Source organism: Lactuca saligna, chromosome 4 (assembly GCF_052625555.1).
Source record: "Lactuca saligna cultivar CGN05327 chromosome 4, ASM5262555v1, whole genome shotgun sequence".
NCBI classification, from domain to species: domain Eukaryota; kingdom Viridiplantae; phylum Streptophyta; class Magnoliopsida; order Asterales; family Asteraceae; genus Lactuca; species Lactuca saligna.
This window is the reverse complement of record NC_136420.1, coordinates 295,982,721-295,991,432: the sequence shown is the minus strand read 5'-3', so window position 1 is coordinate 295,991,432 and position 8,712 is coordinate 295,982,721.

The following is an 8,712-nucleotide window of genomic DNA, read 5'->3' as shown; positions in this document are numbered from 1 at the left end:
CTATTGGTGTTTGTAAGCCATTAGAGGAGTGACATTTGTGACTCTAGAAGCTCCAAGACAACAAGATCAACAAGGAATTCAAAGGTATGGTTCTAGATCTGTTTCAATGTTGTTGTTAAACCTAATTAGGCATTAGAAGTCTTGGATTCAAAGCATGTTTAATTAGAAAGCCTAGATCCGAGCATTAGGTTTTGCATGCGCACATAGGAAAGTTCTTATGGCTAAAACCCACCAGTGGTATCAGAGCCTAGCTTGGTTTTCTTTAAATTGTTGTTTGATTAACTGAAACAAACCTGAAAAATTCGATTTTTTGGGTTCTGAGTCATGGACTCGGCGAGTTCTAAAGTGGACTCGGCGAGTAGGCCTAACTCGGCGAGTCCCTTTGTGTACTCGGCGAGTCCGGGCGTCAGGATTAGCCAAAGCCGGGATTTTTTCATGTTTATCTTATGGAAACTTACCTTAATCATATTAGATCAACCCTAATCCGATTTTTTGATATATATGACTATAATCTTGATCTAATTAAAGATATTTATCATCTAATAAAATATTTAATTTCCTTATATGATAATTAATTAATTATTTTGATTATTTTGGTAATTATCTTAAAAGAAATCTTGAATAAATCAAATATAGATAATTAGGATATTAATTGTTAATTGGAATTATTTGTTATTTGATCCTCCATGTTTTAAATGTTTAAAACTTGCCCTCACGTTTTGAAATTTATATTTGTGATTAAAAGTTTTAATTTAGACAACTTAAATTTCAAACCCTACGTTTTAAAAGGTTTAAAACACAACCCTATACTAATATGATATTACTAGAATAATATATATATATATATATATATATATATATATATATATATATATATATATGTATAATTAAATGCTAGTCTTACCGTTAGTAGGCCTCATTCACGAAGCCGATCTATAAGGTGGGTATAAGGTTGTGGCCTATAAAATGGTGCTTAATGGGTGTACACTCACACCCACCGCTTGCTTGATTGGTGGAGGGTCGTTAGCCGAACGGGTAGGATAGGGCAACCTCATCCTCTCATTAAAAGTATAATAAGTAATACAAAGTAACTACACGTTTTTTTTTAAATTTCCCAATCTTAGTTACTTTAGGAAAGGTAAATTGATGCAATCCCATGAAATTACACTTTTCACCCTTGCTAAGAAGTTAGTGGAGCGTGTTTGGTTTACTGGCACACTAATTGGTTCTAAGCAAAGGTGGCAAAGGGAGATTCATTGTTTATCATAGTTCGATGGAGCGTGTGTGGTTTACCGGCACACCGAATAGGTGATCATTACAATGAAGGCACCATGTGAATTTGCATGGTAATTCATACCCGCTTTGTGATCCTCGGTATCCCAGTCACAAACAAGAGGGGCATATCGAGATTTAAACATGCCATTGAATAGTTTCAATGAATCTCATCCGAACCTAGGAATTCTCAATACACTTAGGACTAATAGTTTAGGTTTTGTGATGGAGAATTAGTGAATCGTCATTCACTTACCTTCAATTTATTTTCATGTTAGATTACGACATCCCTTTTCTAGTATGTAAATGTTATTGTTGGATCCTAACCCTAATTTTTCTTATTTGGTGATAATTAGGAATTCTTATTCTAATCTATCTTTGTCCTTTCTATAGATGTCGAACGCAAACAACGCTGCTGCTAATTCTTTCACGTTGATGAGCCTTTGCCAAAAGGTCACCTTCGATGGAACGAACTTTAGCGAATGGATAAGATACATTCGCACCATTGCTCGCTATGAGGATAAGGAGTATGTCCTCGATGAAAAGCTTGAGAAGATCAACCCCGAAATCGCTACTCCGGCCGAAATTACCGCTTTTGAGACTCATGAGCGAGATGCAACGAAGGTACATTGCATCATGATTGCCACCATGAACTCCGAATTCCAAAAGTCCTACGAGGACATGTACCCGTACGAGATGCACCAAGACTTATTGGAGAGATACCACCAAAACGCGAGACAAGAGCGATATGAGATTTTCACTAACATGATTTCCGCTAAAATGGGTCATGGAGAATCTCTTACCGTGCACCTGCAAAAGATGCAAAGGTATGTCGACCGCCTTCGCAAGTTAAATGTTGACTTTGGGGAAGACTTGGCGATCGACATAGTGCTTCACTCTTTGCCTCCGATGTACAACCAATTTAGGATGACCTACCACATGAACAAAGAGGAGGTCACCCTAAGCAAACTCCAAGGTCTCTTGAGGGTCGCTGAGAGCAAATTCAAAGACAAGTCTGCTGCACCTACTCCCAATCCGTCTGTTGCTCCTGTCTTGGCAATTGGTCAAGGAAAGGGAAAGAAGAGGAAGGCTTCATCGAAGAACTATCACAAGGTTAAAGCCTGAGATGGTGCCTCTTCTAGTGGGACCAAAGTTGATCCCACTAAGCCCTGTCCTAACCCGAAGGAGGTAGAGTGCCACCACTGCCACAAGATAGGACATTGGAAGAGAAGCTGCCCAGAATACCTGCAAGCAATCAAAGAAGGAAAGATCAAGCCATCTTTCGCAGGTATATACACAATTAAATCTAACGATTCTAATCATGCTATTTCTTGGGTTCTCGACACCGGTTGTGGTTATCACATTTGTTCTAATGTGCAGGGACTAAGAAGAAGTAGGGATGTGGAGCAAGGAAGGATCAATCTAATCATGGGGAACAGAAGATCATCGCCTGTGACCAAGATTGGAGTGTATTCTTTAGTGCTTAGGAATAATTTATGTTTAGATTTGAACAATTGTTGCTACTCACCAGAAATGGCTAGAAACATCATTTCATTTCATGGTTTATATAGACAAGGATTTAGATTTTCTTTTAATAATGAGAATGGTTCTATTTTGGCTTATCTAAATGGTGTCTTTTACTTTGAAGCTATACCATGTAATGGAATATATGAAACTATTATGATTGTTGATAACTTAGGAAATGATGTTTTGAATATTGATTCTTCCACTAGTATGGATAAAGCATCCTTGTGGCATTGTCGTCTTGGACATGTCAACAAGAAACGCATAGCCCAACTCCAAAAGGATGGAGTGTTGGAGTCATTCGACCTTAGGGAAGATGACACATGCGAGTCTTGTTTACTTGGAAAGATGGCTAAGTCACCCTTCACGAGTACTTGTGAAAGGGGTGAGAGGCTATTGGACCTAATACATACCGATGTATGTGGACCCTTTAGATCAACCACGAAGGATGGGAACCGCTTCTATGTGACTTTTACTGATGATTATAGTAGATATGGGTATATCTATTTAATCAAGCAAAAGTCAGAAACCTTTGAAAAGTTCAAAGAGTTCAAGAACGAAGTGGAGAATCAATTGGGCAGGAAATTCAAGATGCTTTGATCCGATCGAGGAGGAGAGTACCTAAGTCTTGAATTCCACGATTATCTCAAGGAGTGTGGAATAGTTTCGCAATTGACGCCTCCTAGGACACCGCAGTTGAATGGTGTGGCAGAAAGGCGTAATCGAACCTTATTGGATATGGTTCGCTCTATGATGAGTCGTGCTTCGCTATCTATCTCTTTTTCGGGGTATGCCTTAGAGACTGCCGCCCATATCCTTAACCGAGTCCCTACTAAGAAGGTTGCCATAACACTTCACGAGATGTGGACAGGGAAAGCTCCCTCGTTGGCACACATAAAGGTTTGGGGTTGCGAGGCTTTCGTAAGACGAGATACTCACGACAGGCTTGAACCTCGAAGTGAGCGATGTATTTTCATCGACTACCCGCAGACATCCTTTTGATATCTCTTCTATAGACCGAAGGAAAACGTTGTCTTTGTTGCGAGGAGAGGAGTTCTCCGAGAGCGAGAACTCATAAGCCAAGGAGACATTGGGAGGCAAATCGAACTTGAAGAGATTCAAGAGTCGATAGATAAAGGAACCTCTACCGCTGGCATTCAACCCGAGGAGGAAACTCCGGTTAAACCGATTGACGAATCCTTACCTCTTAGACGTTCCGATAGAGTTAGAGTTCATCCCTAGTTTTATGGTTTTCATATTACTACCGAAGGGGACACGTATATTAGTGATGGTACACTAGTAAATCTTGATGAACCTAATAGCTATAAAGAAGCCATGGCAGGTCCGGAGTCTGCAAAATGGAAAGAGGCAATGGATAGCGAGATCCAATCCATGTACGATAACCAAGTTTGGAATTTGGTTGATTATGTGCCCGGACGTAAGACCGTTGGGTGCAAGTGGATCTTCAAGAAGAAGACTGACGTGGATGGGAACGTACACACGTATAAAGCGCGATTGGTTGCGAAGGGTTTTACTCAAACTCCAGGAGTTGACTATGATGAGACCTTCTCACCAGTTGTGAAGATTAAATCTATTAGAGTGATGCTAGCAATTGCCGCATTTCATGATTATGAAATTTGGCAAATGGATGTCAAGACCGCCTTCCTTAATGGAAAGTTGGTTGAGGATGTTTACATGGCTCAGCCAGAGGGGTTTGTGGATCCGAAGCATCCAAATAGAGTGTGTAAGCTTGAGAAGTCCATTTATGGACTTAAGCAAGCGTCTCGCAGATGGAATCTTTGCTTCGATGAGAAAGTCAAAGAGTTTGGATTTGTACGAAGCGAAGACGAATCTTGTGTATATGTCAAAGCCAGTGGGAGTGTAGTAAGCTTCCTCGTTCTATATGTCGATGACATATTACTCATAGGAAACGACATCCCGACTCTGCAGGAAGTCAAGTCCTGGCTCGGGAAGTGTTTCGCTATGAAGGACCTCGGAGAGGCTTCTTACATTTTGGGAATAAGGATAGTAAGAGAAAGAAGTAAGAGACTAATTGGACTCAGTCAGAATACTTACTTAGAGATGGTACTAAAACGTTTTAGTATGGAAAACTCAAAGAAGGGAGAACTATCGATACAAAGTAATGCCAAGTTGAGTAAGACTCAAAGTCCGAGTACCGAAGCTGAAATAGCAGAAATAAGCCGAGTACCATACGCTTCCGCAGTTGGCTCAATCATGTACGCTATGACTTGTACTCGCCCTGATGTAGCCTTCGCTTTGAGCATGGTTAGCAGATATCAAGGGAACCCTGGCAAAGCACATTGGATTGCGGTGAAGAACATCCTTAAGTACCTTCGGAGGACGAAGGAATGGTTCTTAGTCCTTGGAGGGAGTGATGACTTGAAGGTGAGAGGGTATAGTGATGCCAGTGTTCAGACCGATAGGGACAACTACTGTTCGCAGTCGGGCTGGGTCTTTACCCTAAATGGAGGAGCAGTAACTTGGAAGAGTTCCAAGCAAGAAATCGTAGCTGATTCAACGTGCGAATCAGAGTACATCGCAGCGAGCGAAGCGTCGAAGGAGGCAATATGTCTAAAGAACTTCATATGTGATCTTGGAGTTGTGCCTGCCATAAAGGAGCCCATGGAGATTTTCTGTGATAACGAAGGTGTGGTTGCCTTGACCAAGGAACCGAGGGATCATGGTAGATCAAGACATATCGATAGAAAATATCACTTCATTAGACATCGTGTAGAAGAAGGACAACTCATAGTTAAGAGGATATCATCAGAAGATAACCCAGCAAATCCGCTTACGAAGGGACTGAGTAGGGTTAAGCACTTGCAGCATGCTAGGAGTATTGGGCTGAAGGATGATATTAGTATAGATTAGATAGTATTAGAAACGTGTAATAGATAAATGTAATTAACATTTGGCGATTAAATAAAGGAGTTTTATTTATGAGTAATGTTATTGTCTTATGTTAATCGTTTAACTATTGTTTCACTTTGCATGTTTTGACTTCCAGAATAATGAGTTTATTAGGAATAATCGAATTGTTCAAATTGTCCACAATCGTTCATATGCTGGAAGTAGATATGAATGAAGATCGTCATGAATTGGTGTGTAGATTGTCTAAATGGTGTTAGACATAGCAAAGGGTTGCTGCAACGTTCATGAGTGCTTATGAACTGGTTTTGAGCATTGGAATAAACCCGCGCTTGCTGGAATCACTTTATGGAATACGATATAAAAGGTGATCGCAAGACGATAATATCATATAGTCTTAAAACCTAGATATATGGTTTATTATTTGTTAATTGATTGTACATTGATAATGCGAAAACGCATTGTTGTGTATAGTTGGTTAATGTTTAAGTAAATGCATATAAGTCGAAGTTTATCTGTAACTTTTATCAAAGAAGGTAAAAGCGATACCTCGGCCGCTCGATGATTTGATTTGACTTATGTGTTGGGCCCAGTCAGAACTGAATTGATGTGTTCGATTAAGTTCTATGTCGAATAAATCGTTAGATCGAGAAATCAAATGCTAGACTAACCATTCCATAGGATTGTCAGCATGATATCTAACAGAGGACTGTACGATCCCTTATCTAAAGGACATGATTGATTAGATCAGAGTTTGACAGCGTCTTTGAGAGCTACGATTGCAAACCGAATTGTACTTGTATAGTTACTAGACTTATCCAAGTGGGAGACTGTTGGAATAGTGTCTAAGGCTGCAACTATATTAGGCAAGTATTTGACCCGGTTGTGCATGGTCCTTTTGGGTTGCCTTCACCATAGCAACTTGATGGGATGATTTGTTAAGAGAGAGTAAATATTATAAAGAATAATATATAGTTATTTGATTAATATAAGTCATAGAATTAATTGGAATTAATTTGGTGACTTAAAGAGATTAATTAAATAAGAGGGTATAAACTGTCAATTGTTTGATAGTTAAACTTGAGACTGTAAATCCATATAGATATGGATTGGACGAATCCTAAGGATAGCTCAAAATCGTCCATGATGTTATCTAGGAATGGATTTGGATAGCCTTAAGAGAAGATTATCCAATTAGGGTTTAGACTGTAACCCTTAAGGAGTCTACAAGTATAAATAGACCCCATGGGTAAAGGAAATCGGGATCTCATCTAAAGTAAGAGAACTCTGGCCGATTTCCTCCCCTCTCCTCTCTCCTAAATCATCTTCCTTGCTATTGGTGTTTGTAAGCCATTAGAGGAGTGACATTTGTGACTCTAGAAGCTCCAAGACAACAAGATCAACAAGGAATTCAAAGGTATGGTTCTAGATCTGTTTCAATGTTGTTGTTTAACCTAATTAGGCATTAGAAGTCTTGGATTCAAAGCATGTTTAATTAGAAAGCCTAGATCCGAGCATTAGGGTTTTGCATGCGCACATAGGAAAGTTCTTATGGCTAAAACCCATCAACTATATCAATAGGGTCTAAGGCACCAAGGCCGGCCATTTATTGGAGTTGTATCCAGGTATTTTCTTGATATGTTTATTGATCTTCTAGATCTACATCCTGGTAGTTAGGATGGTATTATGTTAGTGACCTAGTTTAGGTTAGTATCCTGGTATATAGGATGATGCTATGATAGTGACCAGTTAGGTCGGTATCCTGGATATAAGATGGTTGTTGTGTTAGTGATCTGTTAGATCGGTATGGTTATCTGTTATATACATGCTTTGGAATATAATATATATGTGCACATGATTGTTTGATTGGCATGGGGGTTGGGTTGAGGCGGGTCCTGCTTCGTGTTGTAGGCCAACATACTTACGACAGACCGGATAGACTGTAGGCCCAGGAAGGCACATAGTCGTTGAAGGCCCCAAGAGGGCAGTCCAGACGTGCCGAGGCTCGTAGAGTGGGCCAGATAGATTGAAGGCACGGTGCGGGCGGTCCAATCATATTGTAGACTCAGATAGTGGACCAGGTGGACTAAGGCCCGGTGCGAGCGGACCAGTCACACTATCGACTCGAGACGCATGGTTGTTCTGTATATGTTGATATGATATGATTATGGTTATATGAGTTTGGTATTTTGGGGGTAATTCACTAAGATTTTGAGCTTACAGTTTCAGTTTGTTGTTTCAGGTACTTCTGGTGATCACGGGAAGGTGAAGGCATGATCGTACCGCTCCTCCTGCTGTTATGATTTTATGATTTGATGTTGGGATACTATGATATTTATTATTTTGAAAACAAACTTGTAATGTTAAATGGTTTTAAGTGTTTTGTAAAAGTTTAAATTTGGCATGATTTTTATGGTTGTTACAAGTTGGTATCAGAGCCTTGGTTTGAGTGAATTGGAGGAACATTCGTGTGAATCCAGTCTCAAATCGAGGAAATATTTTCAAAATGATTTTGAATGGTTTTCAAAATAAGTAAAGGAGGATGCAGGGTGTACGATCAACCGGAGCCAGTAAGTAGACCCCAAAATACCATACAATTATTGATTATGTGATATGTTAGAACGACATCCTAGTACTAGGCTAGGGATCTTCTGGAATTTCATGATAGAATTGCCTGATTACATGATGCCTGCTAGCCTAGGGTTTTCATTATATTAGATTGACATCATTACTGTAGTTGCTTGTGTATGTATCACGATTGTACATAGTTAAGATCTTGTAGCCCGAGAATGTTTGATTTGGCCATATGTTCTGTTCTTATTGATTAGGGATTAGGTTAGGATTGGATATTCAAAAGTCTATATGGTACATTATTATGTATGGCTAGCATACGCTAGTGCTGCAGGGTTGGTGGAAGTTTCATGAGTAGGTTATGCTAGGCCAGGAGGCCAGTCAGGAGATATTTAGCATTCCTCTAGGAGTGAGGATTGAGCGCTTGCTATGTTTATGTATTTTGTTAGGGTATTG